Source organism: Nerophis ophidion, linkage group LG16 (assembly GCF_033978795.1).
Source record: "Nerophis ophidion isolate RoL-2023_Sa linkage group LG16, RoL_Noph_v1.0, whole genome shotgun sequence".
Classification (NCBI taxonomy): domain Eukaryota; kingdom Metazoa; phylum Chordata; class Actinopteri; order Syngnathiformes; family Syngnathidae; genus Nerophis; species Nerophis ophidion.
The window spans coordinates 6,364,458-6,375,616 of NC_084626.1; the positions used below are offsets into that span (position 1 = coordinate 6,364,458).

The 11,159-nt window shown below is 44.3% G+C and overlaps 1 protein-coding gene across 2 annotated transcripts in view; it reads right to left on the bottom strand.

The window, feature by feature from the left end:
• Positions 1-5,454, bottom strand: part of camk1b (calcium/calmodulin-dependent protein kinase Ib) — a 171,818-nt gene extending 166,364 nt beyond the window's left edge. The window contains exon 1 of one of the 2 annotated variants that reach the window (XM_061922646.1): positions 5,338-5,454. The gene's annotated coding sequence lies outside the window, so the exon portion shown is untranslated. The remainder of the gene's footprint in view (positions 1-5,337) is intronic. The other variant, XM_061922645.1, reaches the window with a different exon arrangement.
• Positions 5,455-11,159: the final 5,705 nt, after the last annotated feature.

Here is an 11,159-nt window from a genome sequence, read left to right on the forward strand (position 1 = left end):
GTCCTTAAGTAGGCCAAGTTCTTGTGGTCCGTGTAGATCATGAATGGAAGCTCCGCCCCCTCCAGCCAGTGTCTCCACTCTTGAAGAGCCAGGATGACTGCCAAAAGCTCCCTGTTGCCAATGTCATAGTTCCTCTCAGCAGGGGATAGGCGACGAGAAAAGAAAGCACAGGGATGCAACTTCTGGTCGAGGACGGATTGCTGGGAGAGTACGGCCCCTACACCTGAATCAGAAGCGTCTACTTCAACAAAAAACTGGAGAGAACGGTCAGGGTAACAGAGAACAGGAGCCGAGGTAAACAATCCCTTTAACCTCAAGAACGCGGAATTGGCTTCGGGTGTCCACTCAAATGGGACCTTAGTAGACGTAAGCCTCGTAAGTGGGTCCGCGACGCGACTAAAGTTTCGAATAAATCGCCGATAAAAATTTGAAAATCCTAAAAATCTCTGAAGATGCTTCCTGGACACCGGAATGGGCCAGTCTACAACTGCACTTATTTTAGAGGGATCAGGTTTGAGTCTACCCTCCTCAATGATAAACCCTAGGAAGGGAATGGAGGAAGAGTGGAACTCGCATTTTTCCGCTTTGACGAACAATTTATTCTCAAGTAATCTTTGAAGAACCAACCGCACCTGCTGCACATGTTCGTCAAAAGTAGATGAATAAATTAATATATCGTCCAGGTAAACGAAAAGAAACTGACCTGTCATGTCCCGAAAAATGTCATTAATAAGACCCTGAAACACGCCGGGAGCATTAGTGAGTCCAAAAGGCATGACAAGATACTCAAAATGTCCGAGTGGAGTGTTGAATGCGGTCTTCCATTCATCCCCCTCTCGGATGCGAACGAGATGGTAAGCGTTACGGAGATCGAGTTTAGTAAAAAATCTAGCAGTCTGTAAGGGAGTAAAGGCCGAATCAAGAAGTGGAAGAGGGTATTTATTCTTGATTGTAATCTGATTAAGGGCGCGGTAGTCAATACACGGCCGTAGGGACTTATCCTTCTTTTCGACAAAGAAAAACCCCGCGGCAACAGGTGAGGTCGAAGGACGAATGAGACCCGCGGCAATAGACGTATTGATGTACTCCTCCAACGCTTTACGTTCAGTGTTCGATACTTGGTATAAGCGGGTTGATGGTAACGCCGCACCGGCTAGCAAATCGATGCCACAATCGTATGGTCGGTGGGGAGGAAGTGAAAATGCACTATCCTTGCTAAACACCGCTCTCAAGTCATGATAGTTCTTAGGCACGTTTGTCAGGTCTATGTTCTCTATGATAGCGATAGGTGGCGGTGTGTGAGAACCTGTGGCAGAACGGAGGCAATGTGTGTGGCAAGTAACACTCCAATTAATAATAGCAGCACGAGACCAGTCTATGTGCGGATTGTGTTTCTGTAGCCAGGTTATTCCCAAAATGACGGGCGCGGACCGTGAAGGCACAATATAAAAAATTATTTTTTCACTATGATTACCAGACAAGTGCAAGTTGAGTGGGTGGGTCTGGTGGGTAATACTGGCTAACAGGCGCCCATCGAGAGAATACACCTCTTTGGGTTCATGCAATTTTATAACAGGAATCAAATGACGTTTCATAAATTCAAAGTCCAAAAAATTGTCATCTGCCCCAGAGTCAATAAGAGCAGAAATGTCTATTTGTTGGTTAGACCAATACAAAGTACCTTTTAGTTGCATTCTGCCTGCGGCCAATGGAGGAGAACGGCGACCTCTGGTGGACGTTTCATCGGGTGATTGCGTGCGCAATCGTGGCCGTGTGGTAGGATGAGGTAGTACCTTGCAGCGGGAGATTTGATGACCAGGATCCCCGCAGTATAGGCAGAGATGAAGCCGAAGACGGCGCTCCCTTTCGGCGGTGGAGAGTCGGCGACCACCCAATTGCATCGGTTCGTCTCTCTGCCACGGGGGGAAGGTGTCTTCGGGGATGAATTGCTCCGTCTTGTAGACGTTTGGTCTGGCAGACGCTGAGTGGCTGTTAGGCAGGGCTTGTCTCCCTCGTCGGTCCCTTCTCTCTTCCCGTAGGCGGAAGTCGATCTGCACAGCCAGCTCGATGAGTGAGTCCAAGTCCGTCGGCAGTGACATCGGGATTAATAAATGCCGAATTTCGTCCGCAAGCCCCATGAAGAAAGCGTCTAACAGCGCCGAAGGACCCCAGTCACAATCGGCGGCCAAGGTTCGGAACTCGATCGCGTACTCCGCGACCCGTCGTGACCCCTGCTGCAGCCGGAAGAGGGATCTCGCTGCTTCTCTGCCTGGGAGCCGTTGTTGGAATATTTGTTTCAAAGTTTTGGAGAAGCTTGCATATGAGGAAATGGTGGTGGTCTGACGGTTCCACTCAGCAGTAGCCCAGGTGCCTGCCCGGCCAGACAGGTGAGTGATGACAAAAGCAACTTTAGCTCGCTCAGAAGTGAAAGCGGAAGAGTTAAGCTCAAAGTGTAGTTCGCATTGTGTCAGGAAGTGTCTTACGTCATCCCCATCTCCGGAAAAACGTTCAGGACGGGATAGCCGCATATTGGTGGTTGTAGCGGGTGGCATGGGCTGAGCGGGTGCCGGGTCTTGTCCAGTGGTCGAAGTGGGAACGACGGCGGCTAGTAGTTCGTTCATACGCTCCAACATGGCGTCTTGCCGCTCCGACAGACTCTGTAGGCCCCGGCCCAGGTGGTCTAGCTGGTCCCCCTGCTGACTGATGCGTTGGGCCTGGCCTTGAAAAACCCTTTTCCAGGGATCGGTCTCTGCGGGTTCCATATATTTGGCCGGAACTTTTCTGTTACGTAACTTGGAGAGTGGATCCCAAGGATGCAGAGACGTAGAATGATATAGTAAATTCTTCCTTTATTTAGGTGGAAGTGGAACGTAGCCAAAATAAACAAAAAGCGATGGTGGAAATACAAAACACACCATGAATAAATAACTATATCAAACAATCAAAATTTGAACAGAAAACGCTAGACGAAGCTAGGATATAAAATAAGCAAACCTGAGAGGAGCACAAAAACAGACTTGAAAGACTGTAGGTTTGTAGGATGCCAAGACACGTGTGAGAGTACTTGCAGTGGATACAAAGTTCCGGCCCTGACAGGCCGTCAGCACCCAGACTAAATAGCCCACCTAATCAGCTTTCAGGTGTGCATGATTGCCCAGCGTCAGCTGCACTCCAGACTGTGGGCGAGAGTGAGAGTAAAAACATGATGTGCAAAACAACACAGAAAAACATGAAAAATACAGTTTACCACAGTATGCCTTGCATTCACTTACGTGTGCTTACGAGCCGCTTACATTATGTGACTGGGTCGGCACGCTGTTTGTATGGAGGAAAAGTGGACGTGACACCCCCAATATTGTTGTCCAAGTGGAAAGCGGGAGGAATTCCGGAGAATGGTTGTCCCGGGAGATTTTCGGGAGGGGCACTGTACTTCGGGAGTCTCCCGGGAAAATCGGGAGGGTTGGCATGTATGAGTATTAGCGGTGAATGCGGTGTTATACGCTGAAAAAATAACTCATAATATTTACTTTAAAAAAAATGTGTAAGTATTTGCACGCAAATTATTTAAGTAAAATTTAATGCTGCAATAACAAGTAACACTCACTTGCCAGTATCAAGTAAATTCAACTTACCATATATAACAGTTGTGAAGATATTAAGTAACAGTTACTTAATTACATCCAAGTTTTAAGTAATATTTATTTAAACAAATTAAGTAAAGTCTACTTGTTTTTCATCGGCAGGAACATAATTTTACTCAAAATATTAAGTACATTTTATATACTATATTTTCTCGATTAGCCGTCGGAGCGCTAATTACTTTAAAACCTCTTCTCACTCCTGCGCTGATTAATGGTGCGCAGTAAAATAACGAGTGTGATTAAATAGACTTTGATAGATAATATTATGCGGACGTTGCAATATGGTTGGGGATCAATGCTCTTCAGCATGTAACCGCGCCCACTTTTACACCATTTTGGCTAGAGTCTACATGATGGAAGGACGCTTGCATTTTGCTATTTATAACAGGAGATTTTAATGCATACTTGGTCAACAGCCATACCTTTTACACTGACGGTTGTGATATAAACAACTTGAACATTTTTACTAATATGTGCCACACTCTGTGAACCCACACCAAATACATTTCTGATAAACATCGACTCTGTAACACATTATAAACGCAAGATAAGAATTACCCATAATGCCACCTTGCAGTGCTCTGTGAAGTGATCCTAACGGCCGGAGCAGAGCCAGTCGGCCAGAGCCTGTTACATAAGTAAAACTTACTCTTCCCCCATAATTCATGTATTACGTTAATAAAATGTTTAATTTTACTTAAGAAACTGTAGCTCTTACTGAATGTTAAAAATATTGGGTATAAATTATGACAGTTACTCTAATAGAGTTTACAGCTCCAAAAAGTCACTTTTTTCAGAGTAGCGGCACCGCCGCTGTATAGTACCGGCGGGCCAACTCTGATCTTGATTTGATATTGCCTCAAGGGCCAAATGAAATTACACGGCGGGCCAAATTTGGCCCGCGGGCCAGAGTTTCACACCCGTGTATTAGGGGGTACTTGAATTAAAAACATGTTCACAGGGGGTACATCACTGAAAAAAGATTGAGAACCACTGGCTTAAGGAACAGCATTCCTAAAATGTGTTGCAATTGAACACAAGCATAAAAATAAGAAAAAAGGATTATATTTTATAGTTTTTGATACTAACTGAAAACACAGAAAAATTAAGCATTTGGTGATTCATCATACAAATTGGGTGTAAATTGATGACATTTACACACTGAGTCACCGAGTGGTGTTTTTTGTTTTTTTTAATAGAGTGGGTTATGCAATGCACATACTGGAACGTAAACAAACACATTTAACTATATGATATAAAGTTAGCACTTCTGCGATGTCACCAATTTCTGTTGCAGAATAAGCACAAAATGCGTAATTAAAAAGTATTTTAAGGACGCATGCATGCATTTCCCGTTTGTTCAGTTGTCACTGGCTGCTAAATGTCACATTCTTGCACTTGTCAAAAAGCAGCCTCTGGTCAGCTGAATGGTGCGCGGCTTATCAGCGTATAAGGAAAGTGGACGAGGGAGAAGGAAAGGAAACTAGATCAAAGTATACTTCATGTTTCAAGGGAGAAGATGATGATTAGTGAGGCACAAATTATGTTTTGGGGGATTATAAAAGAAGGCTTATGGAGCAGATGATGGTGGAGGACAGTGTGGGGACACGCTAAAAACGCAAGTCACACTACCACAAATGTCAACATTCACCCGGCCGACTCTTCGTTGAGCAGTCGCGGCGAAAGGCGGTCTTACCTGCGGTGTGACTGCAAGGGAGAGCGTCGTGGAGCGAGTCCGGTTCCGCGCGCTTCTGCTCCGCTGACTTGCGAGTGGCGTTTTTTTTTTTTTCTTTCACTACCGGCAGCGCTGGCTGTGACGTTGGCAAAAAGGGGCGGGGACAAAATGGACTAATCACAGTTGAGGTTGGTGAAGTCCTGCCTCTTTATTGGCCACCGTGACAAGACTGAAGGCATACATTAAAGGCCTACTGAAACCAACTACTACCCACCACGCAGTCTGATAGTTTATATAGCAATGATGAAATATTAACATTGCAACACATGCCAATACAGCCTTTTTAGTTTACTAAATTACATTTTAAATTTCCCGGGAGTTTCGTCTTGGAAATGATGACGTGTACACAAGATGTCACGGGTTTTTAGGAAGTATAATCAATCAATCAATCAATGTTTACTTATATAGCCCTAAATCACTAGTGTCTCAAAGGGCTGCGTACACACACAGCTAAATGTCATCTGCTTTAACGGCATAATTATACAGTTTTTTGGACATCTGCGTTGCTGAATCTTTTGCAATTTGTTCAATTAATATTGGAGAAGTCACAGTAGAAAGATGGAGTTGGAAAGCTTTAGCCTTTAGCCACACAAACACACGGTGATTCCTTGTTTAAAATTCCTGGAGGTGAAACTTTCCTATGGATCAGAGCACAGTCAAGAGAACGTGGACCCCGACCACTTGTCAACCAGCAGGTTTCGGTGAGAAAACTGTGGTTGGGGCGGGGGGGCGTGGTTAAGAGGGGAGGAATATATTTACAGCCAATTTACCAACTCGAGTATTTCATATGTATATATATATATATATATATATATATATATATATATATATATATATATATATATATATATACATATGAAATACTTCACTTTCAGTGAATTTTAGCCATATATATTTATTTTATTATATATACAAATAAAATAAATAGTTGAATTTCAGACGGCACCTATCAAATGCACAGTAATAAAAACACAGTTGTTCTACTAACTGTACTGTGCTTGCTGGTTACTAAAAAAAAAAAAAAAACACTTACCTTTCACTATTTGAGTAACGTCACTTCCGAGTTTCCAGAAGATGGCGCCAGTATGTGCTTTGGCCGGCCGTCTCTTGCTGTCAGCTCTGTTAGTTTTTGTGTTTTATATTATTATCATATTTATACACCTATTTTTCCAAGATGGCGGCGCCCGGACGGGCTGCGCTCTCGAGGAGCTGCTGCTAAAGATGGAACATTTGGCAGAAATACCGGACAATTCCACAAACTTTATGGCTGGCTCGCATCGTGGTCACTCCGTGATCACGTACGACCGCCAGACACTTCTGGATGTGGACACATCGGGCCGTTTTGGACCGATAGACACTTGCGTGCTAGACTTGCTAACTAGCATGGGATTACATCGGCGGCTACATCCAGCGGCCTGTGAAGCAGGGGAGTCTAGTAGCAGCGGGGGCCGTCTACGGAGCAGACGCCAGCGGTGTGATCGGAAACGCGGATGCCGAGCGGGGCTAAAAACAAAGCAGAAGGCTAATCCCCACAGAACACCACTTTCCTCCATCCCGAAGACGGATTTAGATGGAAAATGCGCGACTACTGGTCTGGGTAAGGAGTCTGTTAAATTAGAACAAGTTGTTTCTGCTTTGAGTGTTTCAGAGTTGGACATGTGTTTTACTGAGGTGGCTAACTATGATGCGTGCAGTTTATCAAAGCAACAAACAAACAATCGGAAAATCCCCGTTACTGAGGTGGCTAACCATGATGCGTGCAGTTTATCAAAGCAACAAACAAACAATCGGAAAATCCCCGTTACTGAGGTGGCTAACCATGATGCGTGCAGTTTATCAAAGCAACAAACAAACAATCGGAAAATCCCCGTTACTGAGGTGGCTAACCATGATGCGTGCAGTTTATCAAAGCAACAATCAAACAATCGGAAAATTCCTGTCGTATCAATTCCTAGATATGGTCGTAACTATACTAAATGCACTGGGCATAATAAACACAACATTATTAATATTGCTACTACGGATAATTTGATCAAAAACTCCCTAAAACAGCCCACTACCTATAATATAGGTTTTTTAAACATAAGATCATTGTCTCCCAAAACGTTGTTAGTTAATGATATTATCAGAGACAACAATCTTAACGTCATCGGTCTCAGCGAAACCTGGCTTAAACCAAACGACTTTTTTGCGCTAAATGAGGCATGTCCTCCTAACTTTACACATGCGCATATTGCCCGTCCGCTCAAAAGGGGTGGGGGGGTCGCACTAATATACAACGAAAACTTTAACCTTAGTCCTAACATAAATAATAAATATAAATCGTTTGAGGTGCTTACTATGAGGTCTGTCACACCGCTGCCTCTACACCTGGCTGTTATCTACCGCCCCCCAGGGCCCTATTCGGACTTTATTAATGAATTCTCAGAGTTCGTTGCTGATCTAGTGACACACGCCGATAATATAATCATAATGGGGGACTTTAATATCCATATGAATACCCCATCGGACCCACCGTGCGTAGCGCTCCAGACTGTAATTGATAGCTGTGGTCTCACACAAATAATAAATGAACCCACGCATCGCAACGGTAATACGATAGACCTAGTGCTTGTCAGGGGCATCACCGTTTCCAAAGTTACGATACTCCCGTATACTAAAGTATTGTCCGATCATTACCTTATAAAATTCGAGGTTCAGACGCATGTTCGTCAAACTAATAATAATAATAACTGCTATAGCAGCCGCAACATTAATACAGCCACAACGACAACTCTTGCGGACCTACTGCCCTCGGTAATGGCACCATTCCCAAAGTATTTGGGCTCTATTGATAACCTCACTAACAACTTTAACGACGCCCTGCGCGAAACCATTGATAACATAGCACCGCTAAAGTTAAAAAAGGCTCCAAAAAAGCGCACCCCGTGGTTTACAGAAGAAACTAGAGCTCAGAAATTATTATGCAGAAAGCTGGAACGCAAATGGCGCACGACTAAACTTGAGGTGCACCATCAAGCATGGAGTGATGGTTTAATAACTTATAAACGCATGCTTACCTTAGCTAAAGCTAAATATTACTCAAATCTCATCCACCGTAATAAAAACGATCCTAAATTTTTGTTTAGTACGGTAGCATCGCTAACCCAACAAGGGACTCCTTCCAGTAGCTTAACCCACTCAGCTGATGACTTTATGCAATTCTTTAGTAAGAAAATTGAAGTCATTAGAAAGGAGATTAAAGACAATGCGTCCCAGCTACAACAGGGTTCTATTAACACTAACACGATTGCATATACGGCGGACACTGCCCTCCAAAATAGTTTCTCTCGTTTTGAGGAAATAACATTAGAGGAATTGTTACAACGTGTTAAGGGAATAAAACAGACAACATGTTTACTTGACCCTCTTCCAGGGAAACTGATCAAGGAACTCTTTGTATTATTAGGTCCATCAGTGCTAAATATTATAAACTTATCACTCTCCTCGGGCACTGTTCCCCTAGCATTCAAAAAAGCGGTTATTCATCCTCTTCTTAAAAGACCTAACCTCGATCCTGACCTCATGGTAAATTACCGACCGGTGTCTCACCTTCCCTTTATTTCAAAAATCCTTGAAAAAATTGTTGCGGAGCAGTTAAATGAACACTTAGCGTCTAACAATCTATGTGAAACCTTTCAATCCGGTTTCAGGGCAAATCACTCGACGGAGACCGCCCTCGCAAAAATGACTAATGATCTATTGCTAACAATGGATTCTGATGCGTCATCTATGTTGCTGCTCCTCGATCTTAGCGCTGCTTTCGATACCGTCGATCATAATATTTTATTAGAACGTATCAAAACACGAATTGGTATGTCAGACTTAGCCCTGTCTTGGTTTAACTCTTATCTTACTGATAGGATGCAGTGTGTCTCCCATAACAATGTGACCTCGGACTACGTTAAGGTAACGTGTGGAGTTCCCCAGGGTTCGGTCCTTGGCCCTGCACTCTTCAGCATCTACATGCTGCCGCTAGGTGACATCATACGCAAATACGGTGTTAGCTTTCACTGTTATGCTGATGACACCCAACTCTACATGCCCCTAAAGCTGACCAACACGCCGGATTGTAGTCAGCTGGAGGCGTGTCTTAATGAAATTAAACAATGGATGTCCGCTAACTTTTTGCAACTCAACGCCAAAAAAACGGAAATGCTGATTATCGGTCCTGCTAGACACCGAACTCTATTTAATAATACAACTCTAACATTTGACAACCAAACAATTAAACAAGGCGACACGGTAAAGAATCTGGGTATTATCTTCGACCCAACTCTCTCCTTTGAGGCACACATTAAAAGCGTTACTAAAACGGCCTTCTTTCATCTCCGTAACATCGCTAAAATTCGCTCCATTCTGTCCACTAAAGACGCTGAGATCATTATCCATGCGTTTGTTACGTCTCGCCTCGACTACTGTAACGTATTATTTTCGGGTCTCCCCATGTCTAGCATTAAAAGATTACAGTTGGTACAAAATGCGGCTGCTAGACTTTTGACAAGAACAAGAAAGTTTGATCACATTACGCCTGTACTGGCTCACCTGCACTGGCTTCCTGTGCACTTAAGATGTGACTTTAAGGTTTTACTACTTACGTATAAAATACTACACGGTCTAGCTCCATCTTATCTTGCCGATTGTATTGTACCATATGTCCCGGCAAGAAATCTGCGTTCAAAGGATTCCGGCTTATTAGTGATTCCCAAAGCCCAAAAAAAGTCTGCGGGCTATAGAGCATTTTCCGTTCGGGCTCCAGTACTCTGGAATACCCTCCCGGTAACAGTTCGCGATGCCACCTCAGTAGAAGCATTTAAGTCTCACCTTAAAACTCATTTGTATACTCTAGCCTTTAAATAGACTCCCTTTTTAGACCAGTTGATCTGCCGTTTCTTTTCTTTTTCTTCTATGTCCCACTCTCCCGTGTGGAGGGGGTCCGGTCCGATCCGGTGGCCATGTACTGCTCGCCTGTGTATCGGCTGGGGACATCTCTGCGCTGCTGGTCCGCCTACGCTTGGGATGGCTTCCTGCTGGCTCCGCTGTGAACGGGACTCTCGCTGCTGTGTCTTGGATCCTCTTTGGACTGGACTCCCGCGACTATGTTGTATCCATTGTGGATTGAACTTTCACAGTATCATGTTAGACCCGCTCGACATCCATTGCTTTCCTCCTCTCTAAGGTTCTCATAGTCATCATTGTCACCGACGTCCCACTGGGTCATTATTGTCACCAATGTCCCACTGGGTGTGAGTTTTCCTTGCCCTTATGTGGGCCTACCGAGGATGTCGTGGTGGTTTGTGCAGCCCTTTGAGACACTAGTGATTTAGGGCTATATAAGTAAACATTGATTGATTGATTGATTGAGTGTTGTTTGCGTCTATTTTCGTCTCTGTCAGCTCACTCCTTGTCTATGACCGCCAAACACTGTTGGATCTTTGCCCCTCTCCCATTGCTATGAGCAACTTTGATGTTGGTTTTTCAACATCTCAGTCAGCTTTTTCCTGCCTTCCTTTCCCGCCTCGTGGCTCCTCTCCCCCGCCACCTGCGGGCTGTGAGTCGGGCCCCACCTGGATTAGCTGCGCCCTTGGATGTGCTGGCCCCGCCAGGTTCGGTCTTGTGAACGCAAGATCTTTGACAAACAAAATGTTTATCCTGAAGGATTTCTTCACTTCCCGCGGTTTTGACTTCCTCTGTGTGAGGGAAACATTGCTGAGAGCCGGTGAGTCCGCCCCTCATAATGAACT